General features: G+C 41.8%; 1 protein-coding gene across 1 annotated transcript in view; it reads left to right on the forward strand.

Moving 5' to 3' along the window:
* The window catches only part of SEMA5A (semaphorin 5A), a 549084-nt gene that overhangs the window by 127099 nt on the left and 394271 nt on the right, over positions 1-27714 (forward strand). Inside the window, exon 2 of the mRNA XM_068990538.1 lies at positions 1302-1394. The gene's annotated coding sequence lies outside the window, so the exon portion shown is untranslated. The remainder of the gene's footprint in view (positions 1-1301; positions 1395-27714) is intronic.

Below are 27714 nucleotides of genomic sequence, written 5' to 3' on the forward strand. Positions count from 1 at the left end.
GACTCCTTGCCACCTGTGGACGGTAGCTCACCAGCCTTCTCTGTTCATGGAATTTTCCAGGCAAGAATACTGGAATGGGCTGCTATTCGCTACTCCAGGGGATTTTTCCAGCCCAGGAATTGAACCTGCGTCTTTTGTGTCTCCTGCATTGGCAGGCGGATTCTTTACCACTTTGCCACCTGGGAAGCCTTGGGCTAGGCAATCTCAGTGTGTTTGAGGTTTATGGCAGCCAGAAGCTATGGACTACAGTGAGCAGAAAGAGACTACAACAGCTAGGACAGCAGGACAAGCATGAGCCCCAAAACGTAGCAGTTGAAGTAGGAGACATCCTTAACTAGTAACGGAGAAATTTCTTTTCACGCATGGTTCTAGGGAAGCTCATGCTTTGCAGTCATCTTTCATCACATTATGTATTAAGCTTTCAGGATTTTATTTAAATTTGTTATATTGAAGGAGCAGATTGGATAAATTTGCTTTAGTAATGTGAATTGGTTTTATGGTTTACAATTTCCTTTAAAAAAAGCTTCATATTTTGCATCAGATAAATTAATATGTAAATAAAAACACAAGTTCTGAATCTAGTATAGTTTATTGTATACCTTCTGACTTTTCTCCTATTTTTGAAATGCATTACTTAAGGTACTGTGTATTTCCAAAAACAGAATGAAAGACCCATCATAAAATGGGTAAATTTATACAATTGGAATTTGATGCTCAAACTGCTTAAAGTGATTTAAACAGGTATGCAATGGAGAAGGCAGTGGCACCCCACTCCAGTACTCTTGCCTGGAAAATCCCATGGATGGAGGAGCCTGCTAGGCTGCAGTCCATGCTAGGGATCAGACACTGAGCGACTTCCCTTTCACTTTTCACTTTCATGCATTGGAGAAGGAAATGGCAACCCACTCCAGTGCTGTTGCCTGGAGAATCCCAGGGACGGGGGAGCCTGGTGGGCTGCCGTCTATGGGGTCGCACAGAGTCGGACACGACTGAAGCGACTTAGCAGCAGCAGCAGTGCAATGGTCCTTTTGGTGGTTTTATGAGATTGGTCTTCCTGTAGTAACAATATCTGAATCTTTGTTTCTCCTTTTCTGAGGAAAGGAGCCCATTGGTATGGGACAGAAGGCTGGGGCTGTCATGTTGCGATTTCCAAGTTGCTCTGTGCTAAGCCTTACATTGTCAATGCAGCTGGTTGTGCAGGGAATTCATGGAACTTTCTAGAATCGATCGGCAAAGACCATGGTCTCTTTTCAAATGGGTTAATATAACCTCTGTTTTTTACCCCCTTGTCTTTGTTGAAGCATTGGTGTGTGAGTTGGGCTGAACCACCTGAGAGGCTGTGGATCCTTCGTGTGATACATGGTCGAGGACACGCTCCACCCCTTTCCTCCTTGGTAAGTCGGACACTCAAATGGGAAATGAAGAAGCCAATGATTTCACAGATTGAGAAAATCATGATGATTGTGAGCATCACGTATCTCAGCTGTGCAGAAAGGCAGTGGAAGAATGAGCAGCCTTCCAGAGAGAAACTGAAAGCACAGAGAAATGAAGTAATGGGCTCAAGATCTCACTAGTGATCAGAGGCAGGGCTGGGATGTGAACCCATGTTCTTAACCTTAATCCAGTATGACCTCTTAGCACTAAGCATGCCTCCTGAGAATAAGGACAGACACAATTTTATTCTGCTCTGGAAATACTCAGACCCTCTAAGCTCATGTTAAATAATAAGAAATCAATTTTTTGAACAGTAGGCTATATCAGGAGATAGTAAAGTTTTTCTGAAACGGGTGAGATAGGGAACATTTCAGAATTCATTAGCCATGTCATCTCTATCTTGTCATCATCATCATTATCTTGTACCAGCTCAGCTCTGTGTTGGAGCCTAAAGCAGCCACAGATGATATATATATAAATTTACAGATACGGGCATCAAGCTGAGCTGGACTTGTTCCCCATGACTGTAGTTTATCGAATCTTGATCTACACTCGGTGCTCCAAGATCCCAGTGTAGAGAGTGAGAGTGTTTTAGTGGCCAGTAGGTATGAGTCCCTTAACAAAATTTATCTTGGATGCTCAGAAGTTAATCATAAGCCACTTTGAACAAAGCCTATTGTAACTGCAAAAACCTACTCCTTGGCTGGATTTGGTTTTCAGTGCTTATCACGGTCAGTATGCCCTGAGTGTATTAGTCTGCGTCCAAACACCTAGACTACAGCTTTGCTCCAGCAGGGCCTGATCGAGATGGTGTTGGTAATCTAGAATCTCTAGCTCATTTACCCAGAGAAGGCAATGGCACCCCACTCCAGGACTCTTGCCTGGAAAATCCCATGGATGGAGGAGTCTGGTAGGCTGCTGTCCATGAGGTCATTAAGAGTCGGACACGACTGAGTGACTTCATTTTCATATTTCACTTTCATGCATTGGGGAAGGAAATGGCAACCCACTCCAGTGTTCTTGCCTGGAGAATCCCAGGGACAGCAGAGCCTGGTGGGCTGCAATCTATGGGGTCGCACAGAGTCGGACACGACTGAAGCGACTTAGCAGCAGCAGCAGCAGTAGCTCATTTGCCAAATAAGTTCAGACAGCATTTCCTGTTTTGGTCTACATATAATTTCTAAATGGGACATTTTTATTTGGTAGCTGTATACTTGCTGCTGGGCTTCCCAGGTGGCTCAGTGGTAAGGAATCCTCCTCCCAGTGCAGGAGACACAGGAGACCTGGGTTCAGTTCCTGGTCGGGAAGATCCTCTGGAGTAGAATTGGCACCCCACTCTGCCTGGAAAGTTCCATGGTCAGAGGAGCCTGGCAGGCCACAGTCCATGGGATGGGAAAGAGTCGGATACGACTGAGTGACTGAGCATACGTGCTGCTACGTACATACTCCTAATATGTATACCTTATACATTTAGGGCAATCATGCAGTTATCTTGGGGGCTGTCTTATAATTACATTGTACAGAAGTATTCTGGTATCAAATCTTCATCTTTCATTCTAAACATCGGATGTTTACAAGACAAGTGTGAACAAGATTGACATACTTAAATCATGGGGTAACATGGCAACCGTTTTTGCCACATACATCAGATGAGGTGAGGTTTGGATTTTTCAAAATTTTTTTTTGTGAAAGGATACGTCTGACACTTCAAGGCCTGCTAGACTCTCTACCTTACTGCTTATCATCTTACAAGAAGGATAAAGGAAAACCAGTTAATTTGTGTTTCCTGAAGGAGTTTAAGCAGGGACCTCTTCTAGTTGTTCATTCCCTCATTCACAGAAGTAATTGTAGCAAGCACGTGAGCCTGATGTTGTATAACTTTTGAGGATATACCTTTTTCCAGAGCCACTGGTCTTGGTACTTCTACAAGTAATGGAAAAGTGTTCTTCACTTTAATAGCAATGATATGAAAAGTAAAATTTAGATTATAAAAGTATTGGAAAGCTAGGTGTGGTACCTTGTTAACTGGAAAAAGCAGGTTGCAGAATAATATACTTAATATAATTGCATTCATCTTAAAAACACACTCATACTATCTCTGCATCCCAGTGCCTGTGTGTTAACAAGTCTGTTAGATCACACCTTGGTATATACCAGACTCTAAACAGGTCATCTCTGGGGTTGAGGTGTTGGCCCTTTATGAACCAAATGTGTATGTGTGTGTGTGTGTGCGTGTGTGCTTATGTGCACACGCTCAGTCCTGTCTGACTCTTTGCAAACCACGGACTCTAGCCCTGCAGGTTCCTCTGTCCATGGAATTTTCTAGGTAAGAATACTGGGGTGGGGTGCCATTTCCTTCTCCAGGGGATCCTCCCCCTACCCAGGGACCAAACCCATGTTTCTTGCAAGCCCTGCATTGGCAGGCTGGTTCTTTACCAGCTGAGCTACTGGGGGAGATTATAAACCATATAGTCACTATCTAAAATTTCCTGAAGAATGTTGTATTTTTGTAGTTTAAAAATATGAAAAGAAGATTAAAGTAGTGAAAGCTGATTATGGAACTTATGTAAAAGAGGGGAATATTCACCCATAGTGCCTCCATCAAAGACAGTCACTGTTGTCATTTCATACAGTCTTTTGTGAGTGTTGTACAGAGTGGGAACACACTATACGTAAAATTAACATACTGCTTTTTCACTTCTTATAACGTATTTTTTTTATGCTATATACTAATGGTAATGACGTATCAGAGTCGGACACGACTGAGCGACTGAACTGAACTGAATAGCATATCATGTAATTGAAAATTGTTAATATATTTTATTTGAATGCCTCATAATAGTCTATCATACAAAGGTACTACAATGTAATTTACTGCATATTTTTTTAAAATTGGGGTGTAGTTGCTTTAGAATGTTGTATTAGTTTCCGCTGTGCAATGAAGTGAACCAGCCGTATGCACACATATGTCCCCTCCCTCTTGGACCCCCTCCTTTCACCCATCTAGGTCATCACAGAGCACTGAGCTGAGCTGCTGTGCTGTGCAGAGGCTTCCCACTAGCGATTTTACACGTGGTAGCGTATATGTCAGTCGTAGCTTATCCCACCCACCTTCCCCGACTGTGGCCACATCTTCATTCCCTAAGTCTGTGTTTCTTTTACTGCCCTGCAAATATGTTCATTGGTACTATTTTTCTAGATTCCACATACTTGCATTAATATACGATGTTTGTTTTTCTCTTTCTGACTTCTTTGCTGGAGATATATATTATTTTCAGTTTACAAAAATCACAGACAGTGTGAAAGGGTCATGGCAAGGGGCGGGTGGCAGACTCCTGAACCCCACTGCTGCTTGCTGTTGCTTGCTTTCACAGCCCACACTGTCACTACCTCGTGAAGAGTGGAAATTTGGAGCATAAGGTAGACACTTCATAAACAATAGCAGCTCTTATTATGAAGGTTTTCTTTTAATTGAAGATGAATTCATTATGCCAGAATAGCTGTAGTTGATTTACTCTTTCAGAGTCAGTGCATTTTAATAAGATTGTCAGTTGGCTTTGCAGAAGTATTGTAGATATTTTTATGTCACTAAAAATATGTTACAGAATTTGTTTCGCTAAAGCTTTAATATCATCATCATCATTAATTTTTAAAATCAATTCAACAGCTTCGCCTCCTTTTATATATATACTCTAGTGTTTACTCATCATGTTATTTGGTAGGTTTTTAAATTTTTTGTGTGATAGCTGTTTTTTGAGAAGGGGAGAAGAGCAGGAGAGAAAGTAGAGGAGAGGAAGGGAACTTACTTGTGAAAGAATTGTTAGTTCTCATTTTATACTCATTTAGCTGTTGAGACGGAGAAGGCAATGGCACCCCACTCCAGTACTCTTGCCTGGAAAATCCCATGGATGGAGGAGCCTGGTAGGCTGCAGTCCATGCGGTCACTAGGAGTTGGACATGACTGAGCGACTTCCCTTTCACTTTTCACTTTGATGCATTGGAGAAGGAAGTGGCAACCCACTCCAGTGTTCTTGCCTGGAGAATCCCAGGGAGTGAGGAGCCTGGTGGGCTGCTGTCTCTGGGGTTGCACAGAGTCGGACAGGACTGACGTGACTTAGCAGTAGCAGCAGTAGCTGTTGAGATTCCATGTTTTTTTAACAGATACTTGCATAATTTATTTTTAAGAATTTTAACCCTTTGTTGTCTTTCTCCCCAGTATATTAGCTTGTTAACTTTATCCTTTTAAAGTCAAAGTTTATTTTAGTGTCACCAGATAGTTCCTTTATAATTATTTCAATCAGTGCTTAGAAACTTAATACATTTTTTTCCTTTGCTTTCTTCTGATATTATTAAAAATACTCAACTCTTTCATTCAGGGAAGTGTTCACTTATGTAAGAATAGCTATCTCTTATTTTGTAATTCTTCTCATAGTTTTATTCTGCCTCTCTTTTAACTCCCTGACAAAAATTATCCCACAAATTTAATCTGAGGAGGATGTTCAGACAATCAAAATATTTGTAGGAATGAGAGATCTCAAGGAAATATTGCTTCATCCTACAAATAGATATCAGGTTTATAGCCAGACAACCGGAATTCTTTCATTCTTTAACTTTCCTCTTTTAGCTTAGGGAAGGTTAACTTTGGCATTTTATCTTTTTTTTTTAACAATTGTATTTCATATCTTTTTATTCAGTAGAACTTAACTCATTATGTTGAGCATTATTAAGTCATATGTTAGTGTTTTTCCTCTAGTTTCATTTTTGTACGTAACTTTTGATTTGCACCAAAATAGTCTGTGGTGTGTCTGAAAGACCCAGGAAGGACTGGTGGAATCTTGTATGTACTGGTTGATGTCTTCGCTTGTTGAGTTTAGAGTACTCACCTAAATTATTAATTACTTGTTAATTATCATGTGTTTACGAGGATGGTTTCATAATTGTGTAAGTTCCAAAAGATAGAGAATTTGCTAGATTTCGGTTTTGGAGATGGAGTTGAACCTGGCTTTGGCAATGTTGAACCCCAGTTCAAGCCTCCATATTTCTAGTTTTCTACTTTTCTTGGCTGGTAAATTCTGAGCTCTGCTGTCAGTGTTGCAGTTGGGGCTGCTATGCTGATAGGAATTCTATTTTATGATATTTGCAGTGCATCTCTATGTATATTATTGACACAAGGTATATCCCTTGTTTAAGCATGCTGAGTGGTTGCCTTTGGGGATCAAGATTTAGCCTGTCAGCCTCAATAATGTCTGGAATACTAAAGCTGTGGCCTCCGCATCTTATTATTCTTGCCCCATTGTCCAGGCAGCAATCTGGAAAGGCCCCATGCAGATCTGATCTGTTTTGTCATATGTATCTCAGTCCACATGAGCCAGGTTCACTGAAAGCAGAGCTGTGTGCTTCCACTGTTCACAGTCAAAGGCATCAGAACAGGGAAACCTTGCTTTCTTTCCTGTTCTCTTCCCTGTTGGGATTTTGGCCTTTGAAACTTGTTTGTTTGGGTGAGTTTCTGCATGTTATGTTATTGTTCTGGCTCTGCGACTACTATAAATATTTGTGAGTCACAAATGTGTGATGAAGTTCAGAATCCTTTTCTCCCTGGGAATGACCATGTGTACTGTTCATTCTCAGGCACCCATTAGAGGGGCTGATATCTGTGTATGGGGTTAATTGCTTGGGTTTGAAGGTTTACATGTGCCTGTAAGTACACTGCCCCTTGATTAAACCGTTTGTGAGATCTTTTCTGGCAGAACTCTCTTAAGGGCATAAAAATGACCCTGTGTTTGGGTTTTTGGATTTCATGGACTTGAGGTTTTCCTGCTTGTGGTCTGCAGATTACAGTACTGGAGAGGCTTCCATAGCTGAAGGGTCGCAAAGCTAATCAGCTCATGTTTTCTCCACTGGAGCCTTTCATGTGGTTTGCATGCGTGTTTGTGTCTCTTTTAGCCTCCCAGGCCACAAACGGAGCAGAGTCATTTTGTTTCGTTTGCTTTTGCCTCAAGCTTGGGCAGAAACCACTCTTGGTTAAATGAAAGCCAGGGTTGGAAAGATGGTCAGTAGATTCTGGGAAGTAAATACCATCATATTTTCATATAATAGTGTCTAAAAATAGTGAACAGATCTTCCATTTTCAGTGCTGAGGAATTAGGTGGGTGCATCCAAGCTGTTTATCATTGTTGAGAATTTTTTTTTTTTTGGTAGGGGGTGGGAGATGATTGCCTTGCTTGCAGCTCAGTCGTCATATACCTTTGAGAATGGTTGTTTCTGTTTCCCCAGAGAGTCACCTCCTTGCTACAGCTATGGTTTGAAGGTGAGGCACCTGCCCAATTTGGCCAATCACACGTCCCACCCATTGGCCACTCTGATTGATTCTTCTTGAGACCAAGACTCCAACTTGGGCATGAATATCCCATTCCTTCTCTCCTACTCTAAGGCAGTACTTAAACAGTTTTTCCCTTTCTTTCCTGAGTCATCAGTTTTTATTTTCCCCTCACTGCTGGATCTTTCCAATAGGAAAGCAAACATCTACCATTAAAAAAAAAAAAAAAAGTGACCTGTTGATCTGAATTTCCTCTCCAACTATGAGCCCATTCTCTTCTTCTCTTTAAAGAAAAACTGCTTGAAGCATTTGTTTGTATTTATTATCCTTAATTCCTGTGTTTCCACTTCCTTTTGAACCCACTTGGACCACTGAGTCCTTCCATCAGTCCTGCCTCTTTAAGGTTACCTGTCACCACCAGGTTAGCAAATCCAGGGGTTGATGTTGTCAGCATCGCCCAAGCGGTGAGGGTCAGCCATGCTCCTGCCGTGTAGTCCATCCCTCTCAGCTCCTTGAAGCACTTGCTCCATCTGGTTTCAGGACACCGCCGTTCTCTGGAGTGACTCCCACATCTCTGGCCAGTTACCCCAACTGCTCGACTCTCTTCCCTACAGCCATTGAGTCTTGCAGGGTCTTGCATTGCCTCGACCCTCCCTTCTCCCCTGACCATCCTCACCATTTGTATCGTTTCTGCTGTCCCCAAAATGTAAGCTCCATGAGGTCAGGGATTTTTGTCTATTTTGATCACTGCTCCATCTTCAGCCATAGAGAATGACCTGAGACATAAAAGCTGCCAATAATTGTTTGTTGGATGGCTGGCTGGATGATTTTGAAAGCTAGCTCAGAAAGACCTAATTTTAGTTTGGACACAGAACTGGAAGTACATGAGATTGTCTGTAAGAGGAAGGAATGGGCTTATTCAACCTCTGTATGCAACTGAAGCTTAGTGTATTTGGTGTAATTTTTCCCACATTGTCCAGCAAGTGGGTACATGTTCATTAAGTCTCAGTTCACATGTCACCTCTTTTGCCGAGCTTTATCATCCTTATTCATAGCCAGACAAAGGATGCGGCGCCTCCACATCCTAGGCCTGTCCCCATAATGGTAGTTTAAAATTGGACTCATTATACTGTTCCCTGCGGACATGTAGTCCTTTCCTTTCCAGACCAGGAAGCCCTTGACTTGATTGTGTTTTTCTTCCCAATCCTTAACACACAATAAGCACTGAATATGTGTGTGTTATTTAGGGAAGTGATTCTGATTGAAATTTTTAAAAACATGATTTACTTCATAGTCTTTAAGAGTGTGATAATGTGTGCTCCTCTGGCCTTCTGATCATGCTCTGTTTGATTTAAGATGTTTATTTCATGATTTTGCAATAATTAAATAGATTTGCGGTAGCCAGTATAGACTGTCCCCGTACTGTCCAGCTGTGGCCATTTACCGTTGCCACAAATAATTTTTGCTGTTTCTGTATGAGGGTGCCTCATCCATAGTGCACCCTAGAGAGGGAGAGTGCACGAGCCTCTCTAAGTGTGCTTCTCCCTCAGAGTCGTCCCTGAGTTGTGAGCACACCCGAAAGGGGCGTTGACAGTGGTCCGTCAGTACAGAGTCCACGACCACACTGTGAGATCAGAAGGCAGTTCCTTCCTGCCTTTAACATTTCTAACACAGAGGATTTGGACCCACTGTCAAGGTCACAGTGGAACCTCATCAGTCCCATCTTCAAGAAGTAGTTAGTTGTAGTTAGTTTAGTAGTTTGTAGCTCAGTCGTGTCCGACTCTTTGCGACCCCACGGACTGTAGCCTACCAGGCTCTTCCCTCCATGGGATTCTCCAGGCAAGAGTACTGGAGTGGGTTACCATTTCCTTATTAAATGTACAAATGGCACCGTGCAGCGAGGCTGAGCCAAGCTCAGAACCCTGAAGCTGTGTTTCCTGTGAAGTAGTTACCAAGGATATACAGGCTCAAAAAACAGCCCTGGTGTGCCTCAGAGTCCCTGCCATGCTGGGACATAAGGCTCTGGGTCAGTTGAATAGTCTGTCTACAGATAGATGGATAGAGAGATAGATATATTCAGAGATATATGAGGGCTTCCTTGGTGGCTCAACGGTAGAGAATCTGCCTCCCTATAAAGAAGATGTGGGTTCAATCCCCGGGCTGGGAAGATCCCCCAGAGGAGGAAATGGCCACCATCCAGCATTCTTGCCTGGAAAATCCCATGAACAGAGGAGCCTGGTAGGCTGTAGTCTATATGGGATCACAAAGAGTCAAACACAGCTTAGCGGCTAAACATCACCATCACCACCACCACCACCATTCATAGATACATAGGTTTGTAGATAGAGATACAGATGAAATAAACATAAATATACGTATAGACAGAGAAAGCACTAGCACTGAGCTCATGAAGGTCACTAGAGCAGGAGCAGTCAGTGAAATAAGTGTCACTAAACATGGTACTAAATGAACCTTCCTGGTGGTCTAGTGGCCTTAAGGCTCCATACTCCCAATGCAGGGGGCCTGGATTCGATCCCTGATCAGAGAGCAGATACCGTATGCCTCAGCTAAGACCTGGTGAAGCCAAATAAGTAAATAAAAATAAATATTAAAAAATACAACTGTGTACTAAAGCCCAGCTTTGTGACTTAATTATGAGTTTCTGGTAAATTGATTGATAGCTACTGAATGATCCACAACCATGAAGCGCCTTTTAGATAAATAATCTTTCATTGACTTGGGGCTACAAGCATGTGCGTATTCATGGTTGTTGTTTGATCACTAAGTCGTGTCTGACTCTTTGCCACCCCATTTTCTGTAGCCCGCCAGGCTCTTCTGTCCCTGGGATTTCCCAGGCAAGAATACTGGAGTGGGTTGCCATTTCCTTCTCCAGGGGATCTTCCTGACCCAGGAATCAAACCTGCATCTCCTGAATTGCAGGTGGATTCCTTCCCACTGAGGCACCAGGGAAGCCCTACACATACATATACACAAAAATGTTTTTCACTGGAAGTTGCAGACAGCTGGCCACCATTTTTATCACTCATCCCTGAACACAGATGCAAGTTCTGAGCCATGAGCAGCAGTAGGATGCGTCCACAGGCCAGGCACACAGTAGGACCCAAAGATGAAGGAACATCAGTAAAGTAATGAGTGACCGCATGTTACCCATATAAGTGCTCATTCTGAAATATCTTCACTGAAGCAAGCATATTTTTAGTAGGCAAATCTAACTCCCAACTCACTATGACTTTTTTCTTTCTTTAATTTCCCCTGCTAAATTTGATAAGCCGTTGTATGCTAGATTGATCATTCCACTGCCATAGTTCTAGGAGCTGATCACATTTCTTGCAACTTTCTATTTCTTGTGCTTTTGCATCACCGACTCGATGGACATGAGTTTGAGCAAGCTCTGAGAGTTGGTGATGGACAGGGAAGCCTGGCGTGCTGCAGTCCATGGGATTGCAAAGAGTTGGACACGACTGAACGACTGAACTGACTGATGCTTTTTTCTGCTGCTGCTGCTGCTAAATCGCATCAGTCGTGTCCAACTCTGTGTGATCCCATAGACAGCAGCCCACCAGGCTCCCCATCCCTGGGATTCTCCAGGCAAGAACACCTGAGTGGGTTGCCATTTCCTTTTCCAATGCATGAAAGTGAAAAGTAAAAGTCAAATCACTCAGTCATGTCCAACTCGTAGCAACCCCATGGACTGCAGCCTACCAGGCTCCTCTGTCCATGGGATATTCCAGGCAAGAGTACTGGAGTGGGCTGCCATTGCCTTCTCCGGATGCTCTTCTCAGATTAATTAGTCCATAATCCAGAGGTAATAGGGATTTTGTCAAGTTCTTAGAAATTTTTTTTCTGGGATGTCATAATAATAGCAATAATAAAAAAAAAATGAATTGTGGTGGTCTGACTTTTGTTCTGTGGTTATAACGTTAAGTGTTATGTATCTTCTAACTTTGACAGTTATTTTCTGGTTCAAGTTATGTCTTTATAGAAGAGGATTTACAGAGTCATTGCAGAGTTGGACATGACTGAATGACTCACTCTTTACTTTTCTGTTTTCTTAAGCAAATTCTAGCTGGTCAGGTATACCTACAACTAATATTTCTAAGCACAGGTGCATGGTTTGTGAATGCGTTCTTGGTTTAGAACAAGTTCTTCTTTTTATCTGAGTGCAGCTCAGATCTCCGATTGTTGAAAGCAAGGAGTGTAAATATTCTGGGTCACCTCCACCTGCCTGTAGGTTTGGGTCTGAAGGACTTGGATCTGTTCACCAGTGGAAGTCATTAAATAGCCCCTTGTAATGTGGCAATGATAATAGACTTTCGATAGAGGTTGTTCAGTATTTCTTCTTTTGGAACATTTTATAAACCACTGATAATAACAGCTTAGTAATAATTCATATTAGTGGCTCAAGTTACTTGAGCATACCGTATATCCCAGGCACTGGTATAACTGCTTTATTTATATCATTTCATCTTCTCAGCAACCATACAAAGCAGGTTCTAACATTATCCCCAGTTTAGTGATAAGTAAACCAAAACATGGATAGTTAAGAAATTTGCCAGCATAATTCAAAGGTTACCTGCATGCCAACCTGAGGTTGGCATGATATATAACTTCTGAATTCAGATTCAGGATGTGTTTCACCCCCTTTATCTTTTAAAGGTCACCAAGGCAACTCCAGGGCAGAACATTCCCTATCCTAAATGTTATTGCAAAATAAAGCTGCTATAGGTTTCTGCAGTGTCTTGGTTTTATTACCCTGAGCCAGCAAGTATGTTGAGGGTTGGAACCTACTCTCAGTGTGTAATTTCCTTGCAGAAAACACATGATTGGTGGTTAATCTCAAACAAAAGTCCCTCATGGACAAACATCTGTATAAACACATGGTACCTCTGAAGCATCTCTTCCTGTACACATGGGTCATCAAGGACTAGCGGGCATCCTGATTCATGTCAGATTAGAAATTGTGTTTCTATTATCATTGTAACAGCCTAACCACTTTTCTTGAAAATTGTGAGGAAAGTGACAGGGAAGAGATCACCTATGTCCAGCTGTCCCCTCTTTAACAGATATTTACTGAGTACGTACAGGGTAGGAGCCTCTTACGTATTGGAAATATACTGACAAACAAGAAGGCTCCCAGTTCTCATGAAGCAGATGTCCTGAGTTAGATTATAAACAATTATTGCATCACACCTGATGCGAAGAGCCAGCTCATTGGAAGAGACCTTGATGCTGAGAAGGATTGAAGACAATTGGAGAAGAGGGTGGCAGAGGATGAGATGGTTGGATAGCATCACGACTCAAGGGACATGAACTTGAGCAGACTCGAGGAGATAGTGAAGGACAGGGAAGCCTGGCGTGCTGCAGTTCATGGGGTCTCAGTGAGTCGGACACGATTTAGTGACTGAACAACAACAAATAGAAAAGTAACCTATAGTGGTAAGTACTATGCGGAACATCCGGATAGGGTCGTGTGGTAGGCAGTGAAGAGGGGGCAACTTGTGGGCACTCGTGTGTGTATCATTTGGAAGGGGAGAGTGGTGTGAATTCAGATCAAGAGGTGGGCAAGAGTTAGAGTGTGTAGGTCTCTGTGATAAGACAGTAAACCTGGTTATTTATAATGGGCATTGGGAAGCCTTTGCTGAAACAGTGGCGGGACAGGATCTGTTTGCATTTTTGCATTGCCGTTTAAATGGTCATGGTTGCCGTGAGGGAAGCGGATGACAGAATAGCAAGACGGGAAGGAGGAAGACCAACTAGAAGGCCATCACAGGTGACCGGATGAGGCACGATGGTGGTACTGACTAGGGTGTTGGTGGAGGTGGCGGAAACCGGATGGATTTGGCATATTTTTAGAAGCAAGGTGAGTGATACTCTGATGGCTTGGGCACTAGGGGAGAGGGGAAGAAAACCTAAGAGTCCTGTTTAGCTTTGGGCTTGAATGAGTTGGTGGGTGGACCATTGAGTGAGATAGAAATTCTGCAGAAGTGCAGGTTTTGGAAAGAAGAGCAAGAAGCCTCCTAGGACCATGTACATTTTGAGCTGAAGCCTTTCATTTCTCACTCAGTTGGAGAGAATAGGCAGTCATGTATGTGCGTCTGGATATTTGGGAATGACTGTTGCCAATTTCAGAGTCACTTCTGTATTTGATAGTAAAGTCCAAGGACTCTCCCCCAGGAGAGACCAGAGAGAGGAAAAGAGCACCTTGGACGTGACTGTGGGTGCTGGAATGTTTGAGTAGGGTGTGAGCATCTGTTGGAGAGTGCTTCGTAACATTCTGCTTGATATAGTAGTGCTTTTCTATTTCAGAAGTGATGCAAAAAGTGACAAGAAGTTCCAAAGGTAATTCTTGCCTTGAGGGATTTCATTCAACATATGGTTTGTGTATGTGTGCCTGCTCAGCCACGTCCCTCTCTTTGAGACCTCATGGACTTGCGCCGGCCAGGCTCCTCTGTCTGTGAAACTTTCCAGGCAAGAATCCTGGAGTGGGTTTTCATTTCCTTCCCCAAGGGATCTTCTCCACCCAGGAATCGAACCTGCGACTCCTGTCTCTTCTGCATTGGCAAACAGATTCTTTACCACTGAGCCACCTGGGAATCGTTCATTCAACATGTTAGCAACAAAATTCTCCACTGTTGTAATAGAAAATGCCATTCTGGTTATGGGACATAGGGTCATATTCTTACAATGAAGTGTAGTATTCCCTCCGTGTCTGTAGGGGATTGGTTCTGGGACCTCCTGGAGACCAAAATCCAAGGACGCTCATATTCTTTTCAGTAAGTCCCTGACATGCAAACCGTTAAGTTGTGAACTTTCAAATACATTGCGTGTCTAATCATGTAAGTTATTTCATATGTCTGGTGTAATTTTCGAGGTACTGTACTGTAAGATTAAAAATGTTCTCTATTTTTTTGTGTTTGTTTTTTAATGTATTATTTATGTGAAAAGCATTATAAGCCTGTTGTAGTACAGTAGTGTATAGCCAGTTGTGTTAGTTGGGTACCTAGGCTAACTTTGATGGACTTATGAAAAAATTGAACTTACGAACTCAGTCTTGGGATGGAATTCGTTCATATGTAGGGGACTTACTGTGTATTAAGTGGTGGAGTATGACAGTCGGTCCTTGGTTTCTCCAGGTTGATCTGTGGTTGGTTGAGTTGCAGATGCAGAAACTGGGGATGTGAGAGATGCTGTATGTGAAGCAATATGATTGATTTTCAGCATTCATTTTGCTTTATTTCTTTCAATCAGCAGTTCTGCTGTTTCAGTTAACCCACTGTTTCTCAAAAGCAGTCTCTTCCCAGTTGAGTCTTAGAAGGCACTGGGCAAGGTATGAAGTGCGTTTTTAACAATCCACACAGTTTGCTTTGGGGTTTCCCTTGTGGCTCAGCTGGTAAAGAATCCGCTTGCAATGCAGGAGACCTAGGTTCAATCCCTGGGTTGGGAAGATCCCCTGGAGAAGGGAACGGCTACCCACTCCAGGATTCTGGTCTGGAGAATTCCATGGACTATACGGGCCTCCCCTGTAGCTCAGTTGGTAAAGAATCTGCCTGCAATGCAGGAGACCTGGGTTTGATTCCTGGGTTGGGAAGATGCCCTGGAGAAGGAAATGGCAACCTACTCCATTATTCTTGCCTGGACAACCCCATGGACAGAGGAGCCTGGCAGGCTACTGTCCATGGGGTCGCAAGAGTCAGACATGACTGAGCAGCTTTTACTTCACTTCTGTTTTCTTTGTGACTGACATGCTACTTTCTGACAGTAAAATTTTGCACTGCTATTTCCTCTTCCCTCACTGTGTTCATTTAATTACTATAATTATATATATATTTCCAGGAAACTTGAGCTAGTGAAAGTTCAGTATTTAAGAGGTCTGGGGAATGTTTCTGCCAATACATTTCACATTCTCAATGTCAGTTCTGGCAGCTGTCTGCATCCTTGTTGATTGAATGAATCTCTATGAATGTTTGCATTGTGCTAGGTAAGAGACTGCGACACGCTGTTAATAATAATGTAGCGGATAATGATGTGGGCCAGAGAGCCCACAGTGTTTGATTCCCTGCAAGGATTCTAGTTAACCCCACTTGCATTGTTATCAGCTTTTGTAAAGGATCAGAGATATAAAGCTCAGGATGTCACCAGAATTTTATCAGTGGTTTAGAACTTGATTTCTATCAAGGAGAAGTATGTTTGGCCAATTAACGTAAAGTTGAAGACTCTCATTTCTCCTAGTAACTGACAATAACATTCAGCGCTGGCCATTAAGATTCCCTGAGACAGTTGTATTCTGCTTTAAGCCAGGATACAGAGCTGTAGGTTGGAAAGTAATGGGTTTGAGCATCTAGAATCCGTAGAGAGACTTGTGAAAAGGACACACATAATTTGTAAGGCATAGTGATCAAGCACTTGTTAAAACTGATGAGCTGAACTAAAGAATGTCGTTTTCCCCGCAGTGAGTCGTTTCGTTGGTAACATGCCAACATAGAAAGTAGTTTATAAAGCATCCGGAAGATCTTATTTTTTTTTTTTTAAGGAAAAACTATTGAGGTAAGATTGATATGTAAGAAGCTATACATACTTAGTGCATGGATCTCAGTGAATTTGGGATAACAATACACCTGTGAAACCATCATTGCCATCAAGACTATCAGTGCCCAAAGTTTCCTCTTGTCTACTTTGTTCTTATTAATTTTTTAAAATTAATTTTTATTGGAGTGTAGTTGAGTTACGATGTTGTATTAGATTCAGGTGTACAGCAAAATGAATCAGTTATACATACATTCATGTCTACTGTTTTTTAGATTCCTTTCCCTTATAGGTCATCACAGAGAATGAGTGGAGTTTCATGCTACACAGTGGGTCCTTATCAGTCATCTGGTTTATCTGTAGTAGTGTGTATATGTCCTTCCCAATTATTTTGGCAAAATACTTAAACAAAGATCAACCCTCTTAGCAAATTTAAGCTTGCAATATGGTCTTGTTATTATCAATAGACTCTATGGTATAAAATATATCTCATTTTAAAAATTCATCTTATTTCTAGAGATTGAGGCATATCTCTCAAGAATGCTGTTTGAACAAGTCAGTCTGGGGGTTATTAGTCAACCTTCAGCACCCTCAGTTTCAAGTAGTCTTAATTTTAAAGTTATGTGACTTTGCTTCTCTGACTTATGGTTGTGTCTCTTCTTCCCTTTCTAAAATTTATTTTTATTTTAAAAAGTTCTACAGTGCTTTACAGTTTTCAAAAGCTTTACACACATAATAGCGTATGATCCCATAATAACCCTTGTTTAAATCCCCTATCCCTGTATTACCCCTTCCCCCTGCCACTCCCCACCAGTAACCACTAGTTTAATTCTCTACGTCTGTGAGTCTGCGGCTTTTTGTGTAATTCACTAGTTGGTTGTAATTTTTAGATTCCACGTGTAAGTGATATCAGATAGTATTTGTCTGACTTATAAGTGTCTCTTCTTAAATGAATGATGTGAATGAAGCTTGCTGAGGACAGTAAAATATGAAACTGGGATTTGACTGGACTGATCAGGGCTTTGAATTATTGCTGGAAGACTGAGACCCAGAGATCACATCACTTGGAATTATTTTATCACTTTACAGTGGATCTAGGCTGTCATATTAGGTTACTGAGGTGAGAGGCGATTCCATTATCCTTTTTAAGACTAGTTTTATTGAACCACTTGGGGATTAGAAAAACTCCATAGCATCTTTAATGTTGATACCAGTGTCAGTCTGATAAAAATTGGACAAGATTCAAAACCCCAACAACACTGAAAGATGCTCACAAGAATCACGTAAAATGATAAATGTATTTTCCTCACTCTTTACCACTTAACAATTTTGATCTTCCCGATCCTAGAGACAGTTTCTCAACTAAGCATATCATGTATATATTCTGGTAAAAAAAGAAAAAAAAATCCACTATGCACAGCACAGAGTAGTATTTGTAGCTGAAAAGTCCCAAACAATCTGCCCAGATTTAAGAATTACAGAGAGTGCTGCATTTAGTAACATCTACCCCAGGGGTCAGGAAGGACCAGCCACATTGTCAACTGTGTGGGTCATCACGTTCTTCTCAGCCAGGGAAGGGGAAAAATGACGTTTGTGCTAAGGGTGAAGAATGTATTTTTGGACATGTAGTTTTATTTATACTGGATCCTTTCCAAGTTTATGTTTCAGTGGGTTTTTGAGTCTTAATTTTAGCAGTGGCAGGCTGGGAATTTTCTGCTGATTTCCTCCTTGTTTTTTGGCAGCAGAAGGGCTAGAATGTAATTTGGTTGTCATTTAAAAAATAATCTGTGCCACAGACAATGTATATAATCTAACAAGTTGAGTATCAGATACAGACAATATTTGTAATGCTTATGATGGACCTATGGTTAGTATCTCTATGTACAAGTAGCTATATACTGATTAGAAAAATTCAAGCAGCCCACAAGGAAATGGGCAAAGATATGAGTAGAGAGTTCACATATGAGTAACTTCTGCTGTCCAGTAAGTAGATGACATAATGTTCCATCCACTTCCAACTCTCAAAGGAACACAAAACACTGCTCGTGGCAAGGACACTAGTGAAAGAGGACTCTCGCCCATTCCTGGTGGAAATGTGAATTGCTTTCATTTGGGGGAAAACAGCCTGACTTCCTATTAAAAATATATGCACTCTTTGACCCAGCATTACCACTTCTGTGAATATATAGTATAAAAATAAAAACACAATATTTCTCTTTCTCTGTCTGATTTCAACCTGGATGGGAGGGGAGTTTAAGGAATAATGGATGCATGTGTAATTATGGCTGAGTTGCTTTGCTGTGCACCTGAAACTTTACTATGCATCTAAACCTTTATCACAGTATTGTTAATTGGCTATTTTGTTGTTCAGTCGCTCAGTCGTGTCTGACTCTTTGTGACCCTATGAGCTGCAGCACGCCAGGCTTCCCTGTCCATCACCAACTCCTGGAGCTTGCTCAAACTCATGTCCATTTGAGTCAGTGATGCCATCCAACCATCTCATCCTCTGTTGTCCCTTTCTCCTCCTGCCTTCAATCTTTCCCAGCATCAGGGTCTTTTCAAATGAGTCAGTTCTTCGCATCAGGTGGCCAAATTATCGCAGCTTCAGCTTCAGCATCAGTCCTTCTAATGCGTAGTCAGGGTTGATTTCCTTTAGGATTCACTGGTTTGATCTCCTTGCAGTCTAAGGAACTCTCAAGAGTCTTCTCCAACACCACAGTTCAAAAGCATCAATTGTTCAACGTTCAGCCTTCTTTATGGTCCAGCTCTCACATCCGTACATGACTACTGGAAAAACCATAGCTTTGACTATATGGAACTTTGTCGGCCAAGTAATGTCTCTATTTTTTAATACACTGTCTAGGTTTGTTATAGCTTTTCTTCCAAGGAGCAAGCGTCTTTTAATTTCATGGCTATAGTCACTATCTGCAGTGATTTTGGAGCCCAAGAAAATAAAGTCTGTCACTGTTTCCATTGTTTCCCCATCTATTTGCCATGAAGTGATGGGATCAGATGCCATGATCTTCATTTTTTGAATGTTGAGTTTTAAGCCAGCTTTTTCACTCTCCTCTTTCACCTTTATCAAGAGGCTCTTTAGTTCCTCTTCGCTTTCTGCCATAAGGGTGGTGTCATCTGCATATCTGACGTTATTGATATTTCTCCTGGCAATCTTGAGTCCAGCTTGTGCTTCATCCAGCCCAGCATTTCACATGGTGTACTCTGCATATAAGTTAAATAAGCAGTGTGACAATATGCGGCCTTGACATACGCCTTTCCTAATTTGGAACCAGTCCATTGTTCCATGTTCAATTCTAACTGTTGCTTCTTGAGTTGCATACACGTTTCACAGGGGGCAGATAAGGTCATCTATTTTTCTGATCTCTTAAGAATTTTCCACAGTTTGTTGTGATCTACATGGTCAAAGGCTTTAATGTAGTCAATGAAGCCAAAGTAGATTTTTTTCTAGAATTCTCTTGCTCTTTCTATGATCCAGCAGATGTTGGAAACATCAATTGGTTATACTCCAATATGAAACAGAATGTCTGACACAGTAAAAGCACAAGCATACATATATAAGGGTATGGGTATTAGGCGTTTATCGTAGCATTGTTTTCAGTGTGCTCCTCCCCATGACAAACTATAAATATTACCCCAAATGTTGAATATATAGCAGTAGATTTTAGATTATGTATCAAATTATACGAATGCCTCAGATATGATGCAGCCATTTATAAAAACTAATTTAAATCACTCTTGGTTAACTTGGAGAGATTTGCATAATCAGTGAGGAAGGTAGATCTCATTTCATAAAGCAGAAAGACCCTCATCCCCCAAGTCTGTGTACCTGTGTTTGTGAGTGATACGTGAGCATGGGCACAGATCCCGAGCCCATCATCACCTGGTCCCTGATGACCCTCGGCTCATAGGTCCAGGTTTATCTCGTGATCCAGATTTGACACCACCTTCCTCTGGTTCTTAAATGAGGCACATAGTCTGGCCAAGACATGTTCTATTTTTCCATTTGTTGTTGTTGTTTGGTTGCTAAGTTGTATCCAGCTTTTTCAACTGCATGAATGTAGCCCTCCAGGCTCCTCTATCCTTGGGATTCTCCAGGTAAGAATACTGGAAGGGTTTGCCATTTCCTTCTCCAGAGGATCTTCTTGACCCAGGGATCGAATCTGTGTCTCCCCATTGTAGTGGATTCTTTACCACTGAGCCTCTGGGGAACCCATTTTTCCTTTCCTTTGTCGTAAATGGTTGAGATGCTGCTTAGCCACCTGAACTCCTCTCCGCAACAGGAAGTGTCAAGTAGAATAAACCCTGTCCCTCATCCTTGTCAACATCAGGAGCATAGTTAGAACAAGTTTATTGCTTCCTGTGGATGAAGACTTAGATATCAGAGTTCCCTATCTTAAGGATCTTTCCATTTATTGTGCTCTCAGTATTTCTCATCCAGAGAGGGCAGGTGTCACGTGCAGACAGTAAAGAATGCTCTCGTTGGATGCCAGGGATTTCGAGCAAACAACAAGGCTTTGATTGGAGTCACGAGAGGGTGTCTGATCATTGTGGGCTGAAGCCAAATGCTGCTCTTACTGAGGCAAAGTTAAACTGGTTCAGTCGTGTCCAACTCTTTGTGACCCCATGGACTGTAGCCTGCCAGACCCCTCTGTCTATGGAATCCTCCAGGCAAGAATACTGGAGTGGGTTGCCATTTCCTTCTCCATACTGAGACAAAGAGCCTGGAAGTGGAGTCTGTGCCCTGATTTTGCTCCATCTTTCATGTAAAAGGTGTCATAGACTGAGTGGTATAGACTGAGAGGCGGTGTCCCTCTGAAGTTCAAATGTTAAATTTCTGATCCGCAGTGTGATGATGTCAGGAGTGCGGCATTTGAGAAGTGATTGCGTCGTGAGGATGCACCCTCAGGAATGGGATTAGTGCCCTTAGAGAGGCACAGGAGATTGCTTCCCCCTCCCCGCTTCTTTCCCCATCTGCCACTCTGACTGTGAGTCTGAGAGTGCAGCAGAAGACTGGCCTCTGAACCAGGAAGAGGGTTCTTGCCAGACACCAAATCTGCTAGCATCCTGGATTCGGATTTCCTAGACTCCAAAACTGTGAAAATAGATCTTTAAAAATACAGTAAAACAGCAAACCCACCCATTCTATGGTAATTTGTTATAGCAGTCCTAGCCCAGTGACATTGGAGGGATTTAATAAATACTAAAATGATTTATATAACAGAATGACTGATAGGCAAAGGATGTGTGGATATGAGGGTCTGTGGACTTCTTCACAGCACAGAAGTGAAGAAAAATGTCTCCAGAGACAGGAATGCAGTTATGGAGTCAGTTGGGTTGAACCTTTACAATTCTCCTTGTTCCCCTTAACTTTGAAAAGTATTTGTTGGTTCCTACTAAGCAGGTTATAGGTAGTGCCAGGGAATAGCTGGGATCAAATGATATGGGTACTTGAGAAGAAAAATGCACAAACTGAGATCCCATCCAGGACTTAAATAAATGTAGATTTCTGTGAGAGGTGAAAAAACGTTTTGGCAAAGCAGATGATGTACAGGAGTAGAAATGATAAGTGTACTCTGCATATGCAGTCCAGTGGAATCAAATATTTGATTAGAAGCTGAAGTTTATGACGTTAACAAAGTATTCTTTGAAAAACAGTTGTCCATGAATTGTGTCCAGCTGGTTTTTTATTATTCTAGTGCAACATCTTTGGGGTAAAATCGTAAAAGCAGCAGCGTTTTAATATAGCAGAGAGTTGAAATCTTTCTATAAATTGCTTCTCTTATTTTTTACATGGCAAAATAAAGAGAGGACCTGTATAGGATATAAAAGATAATTAGAAAGCTGTCCAATGACTGGAAAAGTCTTCCGACTTTAGCAGCTGAGAAAAGTTCCTGTGGTACGGAGTTCCTAGGTCTGTAACTGACCGCTTGCAAGCTAAGAATAGTGGTTATATACACAGGGGATAAGGAACTTTCCTCTTGGTTCAGGAACTGTGAGCAAATGGTAATGCTTTCATCGCAATCATTGAAGGGGGAGGGGCTCTGATCTTTAGGTCTGGTACTGGTCTTTTCTCGCCACAGGGCATAATGCTCTCTAAATTGCAGTTCCCCCGCCACCCCCCACCCCCGCCCCCACCACCCCCAGTCTGGGAGCAGTTTCTTAGTCTTGGCACTATTTGGAGGTGGATAGTTTCTTTCTTGGGGGCCTTTCTCATACATTATGGGAAATATATCAGCACCCCCAGCTTCAGTTCACTATATGCCAGGAGCACCCCTGACTGTGACAGCCCAAATTGTCTCCAGACGTGGCCCACTGTTCCCAGGCAGAGGGACTAAAATCGCCCTTGGTTTGGAGCTATTGGTCTGAATGTACTCTCTCAAATTAAAAACAGGACAGCTTTAAGTCTTGAAAACATTGTGTGTCTTCTTTGTGTAGCCGTACATCTGTGAAGGCCAGGGCTTGGACTCGATACACTGCGATTTTCATGTTGCCTTTGACAGGCTTCCTGACCTTGTGCCAGCAGCTTCCATCCACTGCATGGGTGAGACAGCCCTGCAGTGGAAGGCAGGCAGGACCCATAGTTCCAGGGGCTGCTCTCCCGAACCTGGGGACTCGGGGCGGGGGGGAGTTGGGGGGCGGGGGGCGGGGAGCCTGCCTGGATCTCATTGCTGGGCAGTGTGGGGCCAATTCTTATGATGAATAATGACTTGGGGGCTTATCCTGTAATTACCAGTGATCACAAATTGGCTAGAGTGGACCAAGTCGGCCACAAGTTAACCCCTATCTTTCCTGACCAATCACATCTACAAATCTCAACGCTCTCTCCCTTCATTTATGGATTTTAGAGTGAAAGCATAGAACAAATAAAATTCAACCCCCTGGCTGAAGTTTGAAGTATTTCAGAGTGAATTTTTTCTAAGAGTTTTGAGAGTTAATCTATGATGTGGTGACCTCTTACCATCATTTCATTTGCCTCCCTTGTTTTAACTGACAACCGCCCAAAAGAACACAATGATCAGAGTAAAATGTAAAACTGGAAAGATCAAGAGAGATTTTTTGATGGTACCCCTAAGACCCATGGACTGATGCTGAAATTGAAGCTCTAGGACTTTGTCCGCCTGATGTGAAGAGCCAACTCATTGGAAAAGACCTTGATGCTGAGAAAGATTGAGGGTAGGAGGAGAAGGGTACAACAGAGGATGAGACGGTTGGATGGCATTATTGACTCAGTGGGCATGAGTTTGAGCAAACTCTGGGAGACAGTAAAGGACAGGGAAGCCTGGTGTGCTACAGTCCATGGGGTTGCGAAGAGTCGGACACGACTGAGTTACTAAACAGCAACTAAGACCCATGGATTTTATTGGGTTGGGACAGGGTAAAGCTGTCTTGGAAGGATGCAAATTTTTGTTTTGCTCAACTTTTTCAACTGTGTTACCAAGAAGAACGTTGTCTAGTCATGGAAAATGTCACAGTCTGTGTCTTTGCACTAAATCACAGACTCCATGCTTACCCCAGTGCTGCAGAGCGTCATGCAAATTTTGGAAACTCTTTGCAATAGAGTGAAGCCATAAAGCAGTGAGTGCCTTATAACGATGCAGGCAGTGGTCACTGTGATTTGATAGGCGTTCAGTATGGCCTCTGTGACATACATTTTCCATTTTATTTAAAGGAAAATTCCACCCAATTTGCTGAGACCCACCATCTGGAAGTACTTTTTCTCTGTATTGCCTTTTGACACCTTGCCAACTGAAAGGAAAAAAAAAAAAAAGAGGATGAAAAATTATAAAAATACTGATTTTAAAGGAATGTTAGAAGAAGTGCTAATTTTTCATCTTCTAACACATGCACTAAGTTTAAGTAAGTTCCCCTAAGGTCTCTTCGGTATTCCTCCTCTGATGTGTGAGACAGTGTTTCGATTCCTCTCCTTCTTCTTGCTGACATTTTACATCTCCAAGGGCCCAGGATATCTTACAGGTGTCTGTGTTCAATGATCGTCTTTATCAGGCGGGAGAGCTCCATCTTAGCACCGAGGAACCCTAGACACTAAGTGATCCAGCTCCTCTCATCCTTGCAGCTGCTTCTATACTGGCCAAAGACCTGTTTGTTTGTTTGTTTGTTTTTTCCTTCTTTAGTGAAATTTTGCTTAAAGAAAACAGTTTCCTGAAAACTGCATCTTAAAAGTAAATACTGGTTGTAAGCAGTTATTGGATATTTATATTTTTATGTACTTATTTAACAAATTGTTGAATTTATCGTTACATGCTTCAAAAATCTGCCAGAAGGCTTCTCAACATGCCGTGTGATTTCTAGTGATCTAAAATGATATAACATTCATTAAACAGTTTTATAGGAAATCTCATATTTACAGAAGACCTGCAATGTGTCAGGCATGGTAGTAGAAGTTTTCTGTATGTTTTGTCAGTCATGATAAATGTCAGTCATAAAAGCCCGAATGGTAGAGGGTTTTATTCCCATTTAATAGATAAAACTGAGACATGGAGTTTTTAATTTCTCTAGTGTAGAATCATGAAAGTAGATGCATTCTGAGATCTCCTAACTTAAAAACCCTTGATCTGATTTTGGGAAATATTCTCCTCTCACTTGGGACTGATAACCTGTGTTGGGTATTTTCTTCTCATCAGTATAGGGAAGGTTTTGCTGAGGTTTCTGCATGACTTTTTTGTATCATTTGTGTGAAAGTTTCTAGTAAAGAATGTGGCCAATGTTTTTGTGTTATGATTAGTTGACTGTAAAAGCATCATTCAAGCAAATGCCATATAAATCTTTGAGAATGGACATATTTCCATCTTAATATTTATACAGAATTCATGATACTTAGAACACTGAATGTAAATTTACACTATCAAATCTAATCAGAGGGACTTTTATATTTTATGCTTATTTGAAGAGAATATATAGTCTAGGCAGCAGCAAAAACTGGAGAAAACTCCCATTTTAGATGAAAGTAATTTTTTCCTTACTCACAGGGAGCTGTGAGATCTTGAACACAACTGAGTAGAGTTTCCATATCTTATGCTTCATTTACTGTAAAATAAATTAATGTTGTTCAATGGTATTCTTTAAAGTCTCAGATATTATTGCAATAAAACATGCTTATAATAAAGTCTGTTTGTGCATATAATATGTGTTTTCTTAAAATAATTATGTAATAAATTTTTATTTCACAGTGACAAGAGAATTGGGTATCCTTTTAGTTAAACAAAAAATATAGTAGATGATAATTTTGAATCAGATGCTACTAGATAGGAAAAAAAAAAGTTAGAGATGCTGTCTCTTAATGTCTTAGATGAGTTTTACTTTATGGAGTTGAGTTTTACTTTACCTATTTGGGACACATCTTGCTTGTGTTCAGTGAAATTCATTTAAAGGATAAGTTATAAAGTGTAGTGCTTCCCTGGTGGCACAGTGGTAAAGAATCTGCCTGCCAATGCAGGAGACGCGGGTTCTGTCCCTGGGTCAGGAAGATCCCCTGAGAAGGAAATGGCCACCCACTCCAGTATTTTTGCCTGGGAAATCCCATGGACAAAGGAGCCTGGCGGGCTACAGTCCTTAGGGTCAAAAAGAGTTGGACACGACTGAGCGACTTATCACACACACGTAGCTAATCTCCTCTGCAATCTCATCTGTACTTGCGCATTTGCTCTCATGGGTGGTGTATGGTTACATGATGCCCTTCTCCTTCCCTGGAGGACTGTATTAGTGACTTAAAAAGAGTTTTTTACCCACTCTCCTGCCTGGGATCATTTTATTTGCCATTCCTCTGGGGGTGTTGCCTGTCATTCTCAAAGTTTTTTTGATTCGGATTCCGAGTGGCCCAACACCTGGCTGCCTGACCTCGTGACTCTTAGCTGGGGATGCAGATTTTGTTTTACCTCCTGCCACAAATAATTCCACTATATTTCACGTGGTGGATTAGATGGGGTGGTAGACACTGTGGATGAAACATCAGAGGTTGCTGCTGGAAGGATGGGGGGGGTATATGAATACTGTGCTTTGGTCATGAAATGTCCTTATACAGGAAAAATATTAACAATGGGGACTGTTAAGTTTTGAAAATGATAGTAACATGGTAGAGGAATCAAATCAGGTCATAGTTCCTTGCTTTATATGACACTTAATGTGAAAGTTTAAGGAATGTTCTTAGTCAGTCAAGATAGCCATTCCAAAGGTAAGGCATTTCCATACAGGATAATCCGGGGAGTGGCCGATTGTATTTCATTTTCAAAGTTCTCTAGCTTAATTGGAATAGGCAACAGAAAAAAAGAAGGACAAAGCAATCCGTGACAAGGTTGAATTTCCACCCCATTTTTACTGGGATAGGACACTTCCTTCTCAAAAGAGATGGTCTTTTAATTTCAGGGACCACCTTGCATGGGTTTAATTAAGACCCTGTGTCTCATTCTAAATAAAGTTCTAGTCATAGAGCTTCCCATGTGTTGCATTGGTAAAGAATCTGCCTACCAATGCAGGAGACTCTGATTTGATCCCTGAGTCAGGAAGATCCCCTGGAGGAGGAAGTGGCAACCCACTCCAGTATTCTTGCCTGGGAAATCCCATGAACAGAGAGGAGCCTGGTGGGCTACAGTCCATGGAGTCTCAAACAATCAGAAATGACTGAGCAACTGAACAGGCACATACAATATTATTTGAGCTTTTCTCCTTTAAGTTTTAATATGTAGCATTTTCTAACCATAGTTGCATATTTAGTGTAAGTCTTTCTATTTGTTGGGTGCTAGATTATTTCATTCTTCCTCTGTTCCTTCCTTGTGATAGTTGGAGGGACAGTTTAGTTCTCTGAGTTGGGGATGAGCCATCCTTCTGGCAGTGGGTGGAATGTGGTAATGATGTGACTTGCCTATCAGTCTGTGGGTGACTTAAGGGAAATGCCCCGTTTATTGTAGTCGGGGATTACTAAACATGAGACTTTATTTTTTTGAGGGCTCCAAAATCACTGCAGATGGTGACTGTAGCCATGAAATTAAAAGACTCTTGCTCCTTGGAAGAAAAGTTATGACCAACCTAGACAGCATATTAAAAAGCAGAGACATTACTTTGCCAACAAAGTTCTGTCTAGTCAAAGCTGTGGTTTTTCCAGTGGTCATGTATGGATGTGAGAGTTGGACTATAAAGAAAGCTGAGCCCCAAAGAACTGATGCTTTTGAGCTGTGGTGTTGGAGAAGACTCTTGAGAGTCCCTTGGACTGCAAGGAGATCCAACAAATCCATTCTAAAGGAGATCAGTCTTGAATATCGGGAGGACTGATGCTGAAGCTGAAGCTGCAATAATTTGGCCACCTGATGTGAAGAACTGACTGATTTGAAAAGACCCTGATGCTTGGAAAGATTGAAGGCAGGAGGAGAAGGGGACAACAGAGGATGAGA

This window comes from Capricornis sumatraensis, chromosome 18 (genome assembly GCF_032405125.1).
Source record: "Capricornis sumatraensis isolate serow.1 chromosome 18, serow.2, whole genome shotgun sequence".
NCBI lineage: Eukaryota > Metazoa > Chordata > Mammalia > Artiodactyla > Bovidae > Capricornis > Capricornis sumatraensis.